The sequence below is a fragment of the Neofelis nebulosa genome, chromosome 13, assembly GCF_028018385.1.
Source record: "Neofelis nebulosa isolate mNeoNeb1 chromosome 13, mNeoNeb1.pri, whole genome shotgun sequence".
Taxonomy (NCBI): domain Eukaryota; kingdom Metazoa; phylum Chordata; class Mammalia; order Carnivora; family Felidae; genus Neofelis; species Neofelis nebulosa.
Genome location: NC_080794.1, coordinates 71,490,380 through 71,507,513, shown reverse-complemented (window position 1 = coordinate 71,507,513; position 17,134 = coordinate 71,490,380). Strand labels below are relative to the sequence as shown.

General features: G+C 38.6%; 1 long non-coding RNA gene across 1 annotated transcript in view; it reads left to right on the top strand.

The window, feature by feature from the left end:
• The first annotated feature begins 1,929 nt into the window (after positions 1 to 1,929).
• The window catches only part of LOC131493348 (uncharacterized), a 111,635-nt gene continuing 96,430 nt past the window's right edge, over positions 1,930 to 17,134 (top strand). The window contains exons 1-4 of the long non-coding RNA XR_009252580.1: positions 1,930 to 2,079; positions 3,716 to 3,800; positions 7,855 to 7,925; positions 14,337 to 14,427. This is a non-coding gene — a long non-coding RNA (uncharacterized LOC131493348). The remainder of the gene's footprint in view (positions 2,080 to 3,715; positions 3,801 to 7,854; positions 7,926 to 14,336; positions 14,428 to 17,134) is intronic.

Genomic DNA, 17,134 nt, shown 5'->3' with positions numbered 1-17,134 from the left:
GATCAATCAAGCAAATACACTCTTTGACAACAAGATTTATACCTTATATTTCTGTATAACCATGCAATTTCTTCTGTATGAAATGTTCTTGGGAAGACTTCTGCTTCTAAGATGGAGTGAATGCACTTCTATTTCTCCCACTAAGTACAATTAAAAACTTTTCTTTTGTGGTCATTATTTTTATCAATCTGATAAAGATGACAGACCAGTAGACAAATCATTACAATAGTTTTTGATAAATGAAACTCATTATCGAATAACATTTTACACGCATGATACTAGTAAATATTCCTTATGATTATTGAGGAGATTTTACTGCTCCCTCTATCTGAAGAGAGATCAGTGACTATCTACTGAGATAGTCCTTGAGGTGAACCTTGAAGTAAGAGAGTTTACAGAATAGACCCTGAGTGTGAAAGAAAAAAACCATTTCTCACCAAGGGGGAATAGCATGTGCAAAGACCTGGCAGCATTAAGTAGTTTGTGGAATTGTGCCTTTACTGAAGTCATAGAAGGACTATGACTTGTCCAAGGTTCTGAAATTGCTTCAGCAGCAGAGCTTAGGATGGAGGTCAGTTTTCTTTCCACAGCATCTTTTTCCCAATTGCAAGTGTACAGGCTCTTCCTAATTCACCAGCATAAGTTCCTCGAATGGAATGATGCTTGACCAGTTTCCAAGTTTCCAAATGGGTACTTAAAACAAATCATGTTTATTATTCTTGATTACGAGCCACACTATCAGATTGCAACAGGTCATATAATAATATAAAATGCATTTGAAACAAAAACACTTACATGAGGTATGGAATTCAGATAATATAGCACATCTTTACTTTTTCTGCCCTTTATGATCTCCTGGAAGCTGTGGTAGATTGTTTTTTGTAACCTGATTTTATGTGACCATTTATCTTCCCTTCCCTCAATTTCTGTCCTGCCCTCAATTTCAGAAGTGAGGGAGACAGACCTTTTTGATACAGTCTGAGTCTGTGCATACTAGGCCAGGGCCTAGGTCATGAAGGATGACCCATTTATAATTACATTCAAACCATTTCCCTGGTGGGCCCCGATTGAATTTTTGTAGATAAGCTTCATGTACCAATCAATTAGCTCAGCAACTTAGTTCTTTTATCTCTCCCTCCCCCACCTCTACCTCCCAGAAACTGGCTGAATACTACAGTTCCTGGCCAGTGCAGATTGGTCTCATTCTGGCAGGTCTGCTAACTTCCATACTCTTGGAAAGAAATGCTGTCTGCCATTGATTCTCATAGAAACACATATAGCCTTATTAGACGTGGAAGCAACCAAACTTGTTTTGAAGCCCCCCCACCCTTTTAAAGTAAACAGCTCAATAAGTTCTAACCTTGTTATTCACACTTCCAAGTAAGTCAGTCTAGTCAAATTGCTTTCCTCTATAGCTGTGGTTCTCAAACATTAACAAGCATCAGCATCTCCTTGCAGTTGGGTGCTCTCAGAGTGTCCAGTTCAATAGGTGTCACCTGAAGCCTGAAAATATGCATTTCTAAAGAATTCTCAGACACTGCTGAAAAAAAAATACTATACTGTGAGAACCACTGCACTCTTACCTGATTACATGGAGAAATGAATGACTGGTAGTTAGGTAGTTATAGCTTTCCCTGGGTGCACTTGGAGTATGAAAGTTTCACTGGGAGGAGGTGGAACAAAGGGGGTTAGAGAAGGCCTAGATCAACCTTTCTCCCTGATGACAACCAAAAGCTAGATGGGTAGTCACTGGGTTGTGGAAAGTAAGTGGAAAACAAAGGTCAATGCTGTGTTTCTACCTTGCTGTTGATCTATTTAGAAAATTTCATTGACTGAAGGCTGTGGGCCAGTTACTGAAATTCATTCTTTTTGAATGCTCTATGAGAATGCATTTGAGCCCTCTAAATGTTGTCCCTTTGGCAGCTATCACTGAAGCTTTTTCTATAGAAGGAACTGAGACACTTCTGGAGGGAAGATGTTTTGTGTCCTGGTTTCAGTGTGCCTGCTTGGCAGAATTCTGCAGAATTCATGATTTCTAGCAACAGGCTCCTGCATTGCATGGCAGCAAACAGCACCCAGGTACTAGCAGTTAACTGACATCCCCTCGCTGTTTTATTAGAGATTGCCTCCAGTGAGGCATCTCCCCAGGAGCAGTTTTCCCTAGCACTGTAATGGGCACATTCCCAGCAAGTTTTATTGGTGGAGCACCACAGTGACTTCTCTACTATTCTGTGGACCATTGCAGGGCCCTGTCAGTAAGGTCCAAATCTCATCCCTGGGTTAGGTCTAGGGGTGGGGGGGGATACTCTTCTTTGGGACTTCTACCTCTGTCTTTGAGGGTAGTGGCAGTTTCCTATAACTACCTGTGTTCCTCACAGTTTTATTTACCTTTTATTAGTCAAGACCACATAGCTCAAATTCCTTGTTATTGTTAACAATTCTTTCTTTTTAATGTTTATTTACTTTTGAGAAAAAACACAAGTGGGGGAGGAAAAGAGAGAGAGGAAAACTCAGAATCTGAAGTAGGCTCCAGGCTCTGAGCTCAGAGCCTGACGTGGGGCTCAAACTCATTAACTGTGAGATCATGACCTGAGCTGATGTTAGACAGTTAACCGACTGAGCCACTCAGGCGCCGCAACAATTCTTTCTATTAAACTTTACCTGTTCAAATTACTTTGTGGTTTCGCTCTCCTGATTGGACCCAGACAGACACAGGTGAGGAAAATGTTCTTTCTAGTGCTACCCCTTTATCTTTTCATCTTCAGAAACTCAGAAGCATTTGGAGGAAGGTCCCAGGTTTCCTTGGCAACATTTGTTTCTTCCTGTTCTTTTAGCACAAGCAGCGTCCAAATGCATATTTCAGTGTCCTCTGTTTCAGGTCCAAGACTTGTAACCTGGAACCTGTCAGCATGTTTGTTTCTTGAATGTAGACTCTAGCCTTTTCCACTTCCAATTTTTTGTAGGTCTGTTTGTAAGCTTGGGTGCCAAGAATTTACATACTTTACTAAACATTAATTGAGTGCTCATTTTGTGAAAGGCACTGTGCTAAATGTTTTTTATATGCATTATCTTATTTATTGAATTGTATCTATACAAATACCCCATGGAAAGATACTTTTTATCTTTAAAGATGTGGAAACTGTAGCTTAAAGTGAAGAAATTATCTGCCCAAGTTATTATAGAATTTAAAATACAGAACCCACTGTACTATAAAGACTGAATCCTTTCCATCTGTGTTTTGGGGATGGAGTCTATTATTCTATCAATGGAGTCCCTGTTTCCAAAGTAAGTGTGTGTGTGTGTGTGTGTGTGTGTGTGTGTGTGTGTGTGTATCCATATGCAAACATGCATGGGTATCTTAGAATAAAGAAGAGGTGATCTCACCCTAAGGAATTTAGCTTCTGACCATAAATTGAATTTCCTTTTCAAGATCTGTCCTTTGGCCCTCACCAGGGAAGAAATAGCCTCTCATTTCAATCTTTAATAGGAAAACATATCCCTAGCCTGAAGTTTATTAAGAGTGTTCTAATAGTGGGCAAGATTGATGGCTTATCATAAGGTATTCTTTCCTCAAGATCATACCTCTGAAAGCAAGAGGAGAGACTGTTAAGGGGAATATAGTTACAATCAAAGAAGGGGCTATGAAAATTAGGTGACATCTTTTTACTTACATACCTGCTCCTTTCATGGTTCCTGACTCCTCCATCTAATCAAGGCAGAGGGCTCATTGTTTGCAAGGTCCGGATGAATGATTCATTAGCACACCACCATTTCATGGCCTGGGATGAGAATTATAGCAGGTTGGTGCTGAATTTTTAAAATTTCCTTAAAATTAAGTAATGCTTTTAAGGGTTTTATTTATCTGCTATGTATGAATCAGAGGACAGGAAATAAATGAATTATTGATTGTAGGCTTTTGGATTAGAAGACGGCTGAGTGAAACTTGGTCTTACCATTTTATCAGCTAAAAGAGTATAAGTAGATGTAATGTTTTGAGCTTCAGTTCACTCATCTGTAGCATGAAAATAGTAACTCATTATTTTTTAGGAAAAATTAAGTGGAAAAAGAATATAAACTGTTCTTGGCACATAGCCAAACTCTGATTAATGAACAGAATCTAACATATAAATAATAATCCCCTCCACTTATTTACTCTTTGACATTTGTAAAACACATTCACATCACATTATTCCATCCTCATAACCACCCCTTCAGCTGGGCAGATATTATTATCTCCACTTGCTCATGTGGCTTATAAATAAAATGAATGATATATCTAGATTTACCCTCTGGAGCTTTTGATCTGCTGGGTAGAAAAGATAGAGATTCCCCAAGGCCTATAAGATGTAGTCGAACTACTCAAATCTATTCATGGGGCAAAGTATCTGTAAATGTGATGGTCTCTATAGAATACCTTGAGGCTAAATAAATTATCTTAGTTTGTAACATTAATAGGTTATAGATTATAGTAGTCATTAATGTGAAACTTTTATGAAGGAAAAATACATAACTGCAAATAATTCAATCTGTTGTCTTAGTTTTTTAATGAGCATTGGGAAAAACACATTATTTTCTCAATTTTAACAGTAAAATATCTTGGTCAAGCTCCTGTGTGAATAGCATTTTGAAACTTCTTGGTGTAAGGCAAGGGCATACGGGTAGACATTACCTGTGGCAGGAGATCTGCCACATGAAAAGGAAGGAAAGGTTAACTGCTGTGGTTGTCACTTGGTCTATTCATAAATATTATATTCTTATCCTATTTGACATGTTGCCAGATGGTACTTCCCTTCCTCCTCCAAAATGGGTATAGCTTTGTGACTTTCTTTGGCCAGTGAAATATACGTGATATGTAATGACCAAGTGTTCATAATTGCCTATGATTTACCTATTGAGTTAGATTGACCAAACTTTCGTCAGTATCCTCTCTTCCCCATAGAACCCTAAACTGTGGCTTGCCCCCAGGGTTAAGCAACAACTCAAGTGCAGAATATAGCTTTCCACCCTTCCACTCCTTATTTCGAGAATCAGCCCACTACAGGGAAGAACATTTCCCATTGAACCACCACAGTCATGCTGTTTGCTGGTCCCCACTGATTGCTGCCTTCCTCAACAGTATTCTTGCCAGCCCTTTCCAACTCTCCTTGTAAAAGAAAAGCCCTTTTCTGCTTAGTTTTGAGATACTTACAGATCTGGAGATTGGAGTAGAGAATGCTCTATTGCAATAGTCATCTTGAAAAAGTCTGACCTCAGTTAAGTCTGGATTTGTTTTTTTTGTTTGGCAGAGGTTTTGTGTTGAGGAATGATAAAATGTAAGTGATAATTAATCCTTTTGTGGTGCTGCCTTATTTTTACTGATGTGACCACATATAAAATAACCGGGATGTGTGAGTGAGTGAGTGAGCGAGTGTGTGTGTGTTTGTGTTTTGAGAGAAAGAGACTGAGAAACATAGAAAGAGAGAGAGGGATAATGAGAGAGAGGGAATGAACATGTTTTATATGTCTTGGTACTTTGTTTTTCTACTGAAAAATTATAGCAACATTTACTGGGCATTGACTATACTGAGCTGCTGAAAGGGCATCATCCCATAAATTCTGACAAAAACTCTATGAAGCATGTCCCAGAGATATCTCCAACTCACAGGTCTTAAGAAACCAAGACTTACAATATTTAAATGTACTTACCACGTTTTCACAATTAATAAGTTGCAAATCTGTCTGATGATAAAGTTCATGCTTTTAATACCCACACCACATCACTTTTCTCCGATTCTCTGTATCATGTTTATTACTAAATTTATTGAGTTAAAATATCATATTCTTATTTAGCAAGAATGGATTGAATTAGGTGAATGTACTGGACTGGTGTAGACACAGGGGAATTCAAAAAGATAAATGCACCTGGATGTTTTTAAGGGGTTTGCATTTTGAAGAGTACATGAGATATAAATAAGTAATTCTAAAAAGAGGCAGGTTATACATGACATAGACCAAGGATAAACAAAGACTATGAGAGTCCAGAAGAGGGAAGAATTCTTTCAGGTGTTGGAGGAAAACCTTTTAACTGTGCTTTTACAGTGCATAAGATCGGCAGAAATGAAGGTAACAGTGTAATCATGAAACTGAGACTCCATGAAGAACCTTCAATAGAATGTTTAGAAATTGGGTTTGATCCATAAGATTGTCATTGAAAATGAACTCAGGGTAGCTTATAAAATTTAATTTATAGGTGCATGGTAGTTAAAATGGCTGTAAGATGAAATGAGCTGGTTCTGGAGAGATGACAAGAAATTGAATACATTGTAAAGTACCATGCTACCTCAGCGTCCCAGGGGATGGCTGAATTAAATAGCTGTGGCAGATCCAAATCCCTGATGACATTTTTGAAGTAGATGTTTAAATTTTCCTGTTAGCTATGTTTAATACATAGATACAGATTTTAGCCTCTCTAGACAGTGCACAGAGAGGAAAATGGCCTCTGTAGTGTGTGATTTAAATACGGCCCCAACCCACGTTGGTTGCCACATGCCTTTGACACCCCACACAGGAAAGCACCCAGGTTTCTCTCGGGAACGGTGTTTGAATTATCTGCAAACAGATAGAAAACAACCAGCTCCTGTAAGAATCTGTACTTGTCCAGTGTGCAAAGTAAGGGAATCTGATGATACTCTGAAGAGGATAGTACCTTTGACTCATTGCTTTGAATTTACTTTGATAATGAACCTTTGCCTGGGGAATGTCTGAAATACAGATTTGGAGCTGCCAATGAAGCCACTGGTGGGCCTTTGGTGGAAATGCTACCTGTTGGTGTCCCGATTGTGTTATTTATTCTCATCTCTTCTCTAGTGACCCTTCCTTCACCTCACAAACATCTCAGTGCTTTAAGTCTAAAAGGAAAGATTGTGTTTTAGTGGATGTGATGTCTCTTACCAGTTCCTGACCAATATCAGTGAGACTCTGAGCTCAGGTTTCCTAGTTTAAGAATCCCAAGTCATCTCTTAACTAGTGTGAGCTACATAGTTACCGTTATTTGAGGCAGTGATTGAGATAAATGGGCTTTGGAGTCAGGCACATAGGGTTGTGTTCAATGCCCAGCTCAGTGCCTAGATGAGTTGGTTGGTTGGTATTCTGAAAAAGTGGATATCATGTGGTAAAGATGGTCACTTTGGCTGTAAGAACCAAATTCTTATATTTCTTGTATTTACCCTTCCAACATCTACCCACTGGGACCTCCTGTAGGCTCTTCAAGCCATAGAGTGTCTTCAATAAAACCACAGAGCCCAAAGTCAGTTGAGTGGTTCAGGGGGGAGGAAAAACATTTTTGGCACGTCCTTGGAACTCCAAGTCTCTGGAGGAATTAAGTAGATATGTGAATATTTCCATATGTGGAGTCTGACATCTGAAACTCTGGTCCACCGGGCTGTTCGCTCTTGGCATCCCCAGGACAATCCTCCAAGGCTTGGAGACACGGGTTTTCTTTTTTTTTTTTTTTTTTTAATTTTTTTTTTTTCAACGTTTTTTATTTATTTTTGGGACAGAGAGAGACAGAGCATGAACGGGGGAGGGGCAGAGAGAGAGGGAGACACAGAATCGGAAACAGGCTCCAGGCTCCGAGCCATCAGCCCAGAGCCCGACGCGGGGCTCGAACTCACGGACCGCGAGATCGTGACCTGGCTGAAGTCGGACGCTTAACCGACTGCGCCACCCAGGCGCCCCTACACGGGTTTTCTTGATGATAGAGGAGTTTAGTGTTTGAGAAAACCTCATGAGCCTTGGAGAAAAGTTAATGCTGTTTCAGTGTGCACTGAAGTGTCTATGTTCAAAAGATTAAAATGTTTCTTTTCCACACAACAGTGGCTGGTGGCTTGAGGAAGCATCAGCAGACTTTCTTTGGGAAGCACACAGGGCCCTGGAATTCCAATAATGTAAGTCCAGTGTCTGCCTGATGGTTCTGTTCTGATTTTTATGTCTCCCTGTATCTGTTAATGATAACAGTGAGGAACACCTTTCAAAAGTGCAGTTAGAACACTCAAAGAACGTATTTTCTGTGCATCAGCATTTGTAGGCCATGAGGTCTGGGGTGGATAGCACTGAGTTCCAGAAAAGTATGACAGACTCTCTTGGCTTCTAGATCCTGGCTGGGCGATAGGTTGAGTGTTTTAGGAAAATGAATGGTGAAAGGGAAGAAGAGGGCACCAGAATTCTGAAAAGGGGAGTCAGTGACAGGATGTGATTTCACAGCTCCTCTACCTCTGTGACTCTTTCTTTTCTTATGGGCTGTTTACAGAGCTGAGAACTGGAAATAGATCTGTCACTAAATCACTTAAATGAAAGCATCCATGCAATAAGCGCGACTCGAATAGGCTGTATCCACTTTTCATAATCTCTCTAAATCTTAACCAACATTTTGTTCTCATTACAATTCAAGAAGCCAGCCACTTAATTTTCAGTGTTGCCTCTGCTTGGTTAAACCCATCAGTTTCTGTCAGAGCCTCCTTAACTGACGGATTATAACACTATTTACTCATTCTGGCCTAATTTATACCTTGCTGGGTCTGATCAAAGAGGGAAGAATAAACACCAGCTATGTTGATATGCCATACAATTAGCAGTGAGCTGGGCTATCAGTAGTACCTTCAGATCTCTTCTTAGTTACATATTAAAAACATGTCCAGAATCTTGTCTGCCTTCTGAGGGAACAGACAGAAGAGACATCATTTTCTTTTTTTTTTTTTTTTTTTTTTTTTTTTTAAATTTTTTTTTTCAACGTTTTTTATTTATTTTTGGGACAGAGAGAGACAGAGCATGAACGGGGGAGGGGCAGAGAGAGAGGGAGACACAGAATCGGAAACAGGCTCCAGGCTCCGAGCCATCAGCCCAGAGCCCGACGCGGGGCTCGAACTCACGGACCGCGAGATCGTGACCTGGCTGAAGTCGGACGCTTAACCGACTGCGCCACCCAGGCGCCCCGAGACATCATTTTCTAAACTTTCTGAAAGTGCAGTCAATGGGGTATTAGTGTTATATAGGATGATATATTATTTTGGGGTATTTTTTATTGATTTGTTTGGGAGATATTTAACTATCAAAGCTTTTAATGTGCTTATGTGTAATGAAAATTTATTTATTTATTTATATATTCATTCATTCATTTAAATTATTCATATATACATACATACATATATACATACATATAACAGAAACCTTCCCCCTGCCCCCCAGACTATCACTGATGACCAGTCTTTTGAAGTGTCCATTTGGGAAAAGCTGATTTAAACAGCTCATTTTCATGTTGTAGTCTACAAATTAATGAATCACTTCCTTCTCCAAGGAAGAACTTGGGAACATGATCCTCTCCTTTAGACACTGACATCATGGAGGGCCATCACCTAATTATAATACTTGCTTCTGGCTATTGTCAAGGGACTGACCCAAGATAAGTATCTTACAGCAGATACAGTTAGTTGCCCTCCCATGGGCATCCTTTGATGTGATTTATTCTTTCTTGCTAATAAACCACACTTTGTGTGTGTGGGGGGTAATAGAGGAGCAATAAAACTCTTATGAACTTTACTAGATACTCACGTTCTCAACTTCCCTTGCTCCTGGAGGTGGCTTAGTAACCCAGTTTTGGACAATGAAAGAAAAAAGAGATATCAGGTGGGGTGAAGGGGTGGGATTCTGGAGTTTCCTAATGAGGAAAGAAATGAAGGGATATTTATTTACTTAATTTTATTTTGATGTTAATACCAAAGGTATTTGCTTTGGTATTTGTTCATAGATTTGTTGTTGTAATGATTGTAGTTTATATTTCTATTTAGGAAGAAATCTTTAGCCTTGAACGTGTTGGGGGCTGTGGCAGTCATCTTTTGTTGAGAGGCCACAAATGAAAATCAATACTTTAAAGATGGAAGAACAGAAAGACACAAAGAACTTCATTTTCTAAAAACACTGTTTAGCCACTGCCCTGATGCTGAACTGCCAACTTCCAGATTTCTTGTTAGGTAAACAGTGGATGTTGTTATGATTTATCACTAATATACCTTCCTATATGTTAGGCAGTTTCATATCACTGCTATAACAAATTACTGTACATTTAGTGGCTTGAAACAACACAAGCTTATTATCTTATAGCTCTGGAAGTCAAAAGTCTTAAAAGTATCTCAAGGGGCTAAAATGAAAATGTTGGGGGCACCTTGGTGGCTCAGTTGGTTAAGTATCCAACTCTTGATTTTAGCTCAGGTTGTGATCTCGCGCCCTGTGTCTGGCTCTGTGCTGGGCATGGAATACAGTTAAAGTTCTCTGTCTCCCTCACTCTACCCCTCCCCTGCTCATGTTCGCTCTCTTTCTCATACACACACACAAAAAAAGTCTACAAAGCTGTGTTACTTCTGGAGTCTCCAAGGAAGAATGTGTTTACTTGTCTTTTCCAACTTGTAGAGGTTACCTACAGTGGTCCTTAAAGACAAAGGCCTAGCATCTTTTCTCCTCTCTAACCTCTGCTTCCATCCCTACATTTCTCTCTCTGACTTCAACCCTCTATCCTCCCTCTTATGAGGACCTTTGTGATTATGTTGGTCTACATGAATATTCCAGGAAAGTCTTCTGTCCTCAAGATTTTTATGTAATTTTATCTAAAAATTTCCTTTTGTCACATAAGGTAATATATTCACATGATCTTTGAATTAGGTTGTGAACATCCTTAGGGAGCCATAAATGTACACACCACAGCACTTATAAACACTAACTGATACATATTTTAAGTTATTTTCTTTCTGATATGTGACACTTCACCTTGCTCTCTTTCTCCTAAATTGCACTTCAGATTGTATATGCCTCAAGGGAAGAAAGGTTCTCTCTAATGTTTTGAACAGCATCTGAACATATCTTTTTACTGATAATAGAAAAACTTATCTGTTCTAAACTTTTTGTTTACCTATTTTCCATATCTACCTATCTACCAACTTTTCAAAATATTAAGATTGTTTATTAATGAAATTCCAAATTCCTTTTTTTTTTTTTGCAGATTTTAAGGTTTTGATTAACATTACTTTGACCTTGAGTCTGGAAACATTTGCTAAGATTTATAGCTAAAACTTAATTGAGAGGCCTGGGCAGACTTGATTGTATCAGATTCTTTATGAAATAGATAATAACATGACAGTAAACATGATGATGGTGTTGATGAGGATGAGGAGAGGTGGAGGAGGAAGCAGATGAGGAGGAGCTGGAAGAAGAAACTATCTCTGAGCTTGTGTCAGATTTTCTATAAACTCCATGTAGAATCATTTACATATATATATATATATATATATATATATATATATATATATATATATATATTTTCCCCCTCTTGTGCAATTTCCTTCCCTCATCCATCCTCTTTTCTCTTTCTGTAACACTTGTTAAATATATATGCTAAACCCTACTCAAAGTGCTATAAGAGAAAGCATATTTAGATTATAAAGAAGTATATATCCTCACGATAGAAGTTTGATGCTAAGCTCAACAGAAGAAAGAATGCCCTCCCCCAATTTTTTTTGTGTTTTAATAAGGTGCAGAAAATTATATTGGTATATAGAAAAAAGTCACCCAAGCTTCAGTGTATGAACCTGAGTACTATTCACTGTATAAACAGAAGACTGAGTTCCTTCCAGAATCCTTCCAATGGCAATAGCTTAACTGGTTGTAACCATAGTGTAATATAATTTTGTGTCTCTGGTGGATATTTGTCATTGTTTCTAAACACATAGAACCCAACCTTGGCCTTATCTTTGGAGAATTCTTTACTGGATTGGGTCTTTCTCCCACTATAGCAGTTGAAAATGTTATACTCTTGCTTTTACAACATCCTCTGAGCCCAAGGTGCTGGCCAAGAGCAATGAGACACTGGCCCCAGAGTGAATCAGAATCTGGTGACCTGAGGTCACATCCTACTGAGGGGGATGGTGGCAGCAGAGGTGTCGGATAGCTACAGCTAATTTCCTAAGAAGCAACAGAGGTGATTTTAGGCTTGTCTAGGGACCCTAGTATTGGCACTGCAGGTGAGATGTTTGTGCCAGAGACAACAATGTACCATCTTCCTTGGACCACGTCTGTCACATTCCTAGCTGTGTGGCTTCCAGTCTTACATTCCCAGGCCTAGTGACTAATGTGTAAATAAATGTCTTGCATGAATATGTTAGCCAGAGTTTGTACTATTGATTGTAGCTAACACCCTGGCTGATATAGTATGCTGCTCTTGTAAATTAACGTCATGTTAAAACCAAACTCCATGATGCTGTATTTTCCTGACCATAGTTTAAAAGTAATGCATGATATTCAATATTATATTGTTAGAAAAGTAACTCACTTAAAAACAGGCATGTTGCTGTTTTTGTTTTTATAACATTTCAAAATTTATGATATTTACAAGAAATGTATTTATCATGGTATAAGCAGGCTGGGTCCAAGGACCCAGAGGGGTCCCACGGGAAGGGCCAGCCAAGAGAGTGCTTGGCTTCCCACGGGATAGAAATCAAACACAAAGCAGGAGGAAATGAAAACAGAGGTTACTGAATAGTGTAACTGACCAAGTATAGCAGATGGAGTATCTGGGAGACTCGGGAAGGAAAGGAGAGAGTCTTGTCATCACTTGGGGTTAGGGGTTTATATTAGAAAGAGGTCCAGGATACATGTTATTTCAGGAATCCAGAGGTGAGTCTGATTAAAGGTGAGTGACAGGTGAATAGTAGGTGTTATATCATAAATCACTGAAGGTAGAGCGTATTGATGCCAGTGTCGGCTGAGGTTTTTTGAAGCTAGTGTCTTGGAACATGTTTGGGATCTGGTTCTTTTTAGATATTAGCAGGTGTGTGGGGGCCTAGGATGAAACTCAGAGAATGATTAACTTTCTTGTTTCCTCCTTGGAGTGGGAACATAGCTTCTTTGGTTTATTCAGATGCAAAGTAAAATATAGAACATGAGTAAACAGGGCCCAGCAGAAAAACAGCAGAAAGAAGCCTTTCTAAAAATGGAGTGCCTTCAATTTCCTTACTTCAACTGGGACAAAAATTATCACATATTATATTCCTTAACACAGTGTTTTTTTGAAAGTTGATAGCAATTTCTTATGTGATGAAGCAATGTATAAGAGTGACAATTTTATTGTTTTCTTATGTGTTTTGGGTATCATCAATGAAAAATAATTTTTTAAATTTTCTATGTGAAAAATATAAAGGGAGGAAAAATAATTTCTCTCCACCCTTCTAGCTTCTCAGTTGAGACCCTCTGTGATGAAGGACAGATTAATAGAGAGATTAATAGTATACAGAAAAACAAACAAGCTTAATAACATGGATACCTCCTGTAGATATGGGAGATACCCAGAAAAACTGAGTAACTCTCCAAAATGGACCAAGCCATCACCTTAAATACCAACTCCAGTGGTTGACAGAAGAAGATAGGGTGGGAGACAGCCAGGTTTTCAGGCAAAGCACAGTAAACAAGTGTATGGTTGTTATGCAGGCTTAAGTTCAGATTTAGTCCTCCTCCTCTCCCTAGTACACAGAGTTACCCTTACAAATAGAGATCTCCCTTATAAATGTAAATTGCTCATTTAAAAGGGTAACTTCCACTTGGTTTTCAGAGTTTTTTTCATATCTGCTGGTTTAAAAAAATGACCAGCCTAAAATAATTCTTATGCCAAAGAGGCATATTTTGGGGTGACAAATTCATCAATTCTTCTACCCCTCAAAAATAATACACACATACACATAACGCCTTTCTGGAGTTATTCATCTGGCTGAGTAACCATATGGTGACTTGATAGATGGATTTTAAGATGGTTAGTTGGAGTCCATATACTTACTGTTTTTCAGTTCTGGGATTTCTAAGACTCTAGTTGAAGAGACGTGTTGTGTATGCAAGTGCTAAATTCAGAATGGAAGAATAAACAGTGATCCTTTATTTTCCTTTTAGACATTTCCCCTAATTTGTTCAAAATTTTAAGTCCTTTTTTTTTTCTCCCCAAAGGATTCAATCTTGATATTTCTGTAATGGTCACTTTTTTTTTTTTTTTTTTATTTATTTTTGGGACAGAGAGAGACAGAGCATGAACAGGGGAGGGGCAGAGAGAGAAGGAGACACAGAATCGGAAACAGGCTCCAGGCTCCGAGCCATCAGCCCAGAGCCCGACGCGGGGCTCGAACTCACGGACCGCGAGATCGTGACCTGGCTGAAGTCGGACGCTTAACCGACTGCGCCACCCAGGCGCCCCATGTAATGGTCACTTTTTGATTACCACTTTTTAAGAACAGCCAACCTTTAACCTGGCGTTTGCTTTCCTTCATCTCCAGAGTCACAAGGCCAACATTGTAGCTCTAAGAACTGAATCGTAATCAGTAAGTGGAAGTCTGTTTCTTTTGGAGACTGGTGGCACAAATGGAGGTAAGTGTGTATGTGGGAAACATGTGCAAGAGATAATAAGAGCTATGAGGCAGATAAAGGCACTGGAATCTATTGGAAAGTAAGATGAGCTTAGCAGTTTACTTGACTGACAGCTTATGAGGACCTGATTTAAAAAAAAACGCTCCAAGGGAATCCTAATGTTTACAATTTCTGGGGACTATTTGGGTTACCACAAAAAGAAAAAAAATGTTCAATTTTCTCCCTAATTTCATATACAGATTAGGTGGCATTAGAGAAGAAAGGCACTTAGTATGTTTTTTGTCACTTGTTTATTTTCAGGAAACTGTCACTTTGAACCAGATGCCAAATTAATAATGGGATTCAATCTAAAGTCCTTCATAGTAAAGGTTAGGTTGTATAATGCTGCTCATTGTTGTCCTATGTGATCAGGTATGGGTTGGAGGTAATTGAGAACACATGCTTCTTAGTCCTCATAGGAGAAAAGATTTCGATCTTTCTATTAAAAAATTTTAGTACATCAGGGAAACAGAATCTTTGTGGCTGCACATGTGTAGCCAGTAATCAGCACAATTAGCAAGGGTTTCCTCCTCCAAACAGGCTTTGGTCAAACCACTCTAAAGAGAAATCAAGTAGCTTCAATATGATGAGAGGAACAGCAGATGAAGAGTATTAATATAACTGAGTTCCTATTCCAGATTTACTGTGACTTGCTGAGTGATTATACTTCTCTTTGTGTCCAGGCATTAGTTTTCTCAACTATACAAGAGACAGTTTTTTCAACTCTAAGAGTGATGGAATGTCTCTAGGACCAATGACTCTTCTAAAATTTGCATGGCAGACCTGTTTCCACGTCTTAAATTTTCTAGGCATAGTAACCTCATACTTTCTCCATTAAGTCTTTCCTCAAACTTGTTGGGTCTGGATATGTCTGTGTTGTACCCAAGCAGCTCAGGTTGCTAACAATAAAAGTTAGTATCTACATATTATAATGGTTAGGCACATGGATTCTGAGTCATATGATCTGAGGTGAAATTCTGTTTTCCCAACTTGTTAATTAAATGATTTGATCTGAGTTATTTAACCCCTTGACACTTGTTTTCTCTCCATCATACAATAGAGATAATGGTAATATCAACCTCATCAAGAAGTTTAGAAAATCAAATAAGACAAGCCACATATTTAATGAACAGTGAGAATGCAATGAATTGTAGCCATTACAGCTACCCATTAAAAAAAAAAAAACCCTTAAGGAGCTGCATTTATGGAAGTATCTGGAGGAATGGAGGTATTCAGGAATTTTTTTCTTTATATTTCTTTTGACCAGAAGGGGTATCATCAAATCTGGCTAATATATACAAGGGCTCATGTTTCCTACCTCTATCTTACTTTGTTCCTCAAGAATATCTCCTAGAAGAGAAAGATATTGACCTAGAAAAGCTTCACTATTGGCTTTGTGCTTCTTTTAAGTGCCAAAAAAATAGCCCATTTAGTTGCCTATTTGGGATATTCCAGTTCTTAAAAGCAATTCAGTCAGTTAATAATTCAGCAATTTTTTTTTTCTGGCAGATTCTTGATGAGTACCTACTGTGTTCCAGTTACACAGCTAGGTGCAGTACTGAGAACTGTTATATTTGGAGATTTACCTTTTGTCTTGTCTGAGAGTTGATCTATTAACCTGAGTGAATCTTCATGAATTGCAGACTTCAAATTCTCAAAACCATGGAGAGTTCTCTAGAGACAGAATTTTTGATGTGGGAGGAGGGTTAAGGAAGAGTCAGATGGACACTCAGACTGCCTAACCTTCCATAAAACCCTCTCAGCAGGATGACACCTGTTATGTGGCACCCATCTCAGAAGTAAGCGGGAGCTGCATTCTGGAGAAAAGGAGAATTTTTTAAGTCCACCCAAAGTGGCCTCATGGATTAGGCAAAACTCTGCCTTCCAGGAATTAAGAATCTGAGGTTTTATTTCTCTCCCTCTCACTCAGAATCTCTTTCTCTTCTTTCTTTAGATACCACTGTCCCCCCTCCAGGTGAAAAATGTGTACCATTGTGACACTCTCTCTTCCCCTCTTCCCTGTTTCTAAATGTTCAAAAACATACATAAAAAATTTTATGAAGTGCTTATTTTATTAGACAATAAATCCTCCATTTTTTTAAACACCTGCAGTAGATGTGGAAAGTTTATATGGAAATTAAGTCAGCTACATCTTTTTTAAAATTAGACACAATCCTATAATGTACATACCAATATATATAACCATATATATGTTACATATATTTAGTACCATACACATACACACAGATATAACATTTATTTACACATAGGACTTTTTTTAAAAATAAGTCTTAGCTGTCTATAGAGTTTAGTGCAATGTCGTGGGATTATTTGTTTCGATGTGTCTCTCCATAGATGTGATTTTGCCTAGACTCATTTTCTTGGTGGACAGTGTGGGAGGCAGGGTGGCAGTAATAGTCCCAGAGGAAAGTAGATCTTACTGGGAAATTTTCTTTATGTGATCCTGCAACCTTGGAGGAAAAACAAAATGGATGGCAGAATAAAATAGTCAAATACAAATATTTAAAAATATAAACATATTTCAGAGTTTACTGACTGTTTTCATACCTCCTAAATAATTTCTTATATTTATAGTGTAAGGGAAGGGGACTTTTGCAAGGGTGACAAAGATGAGTAAAGGGGAAAGAGACCATTTTCCTCCCTTCCC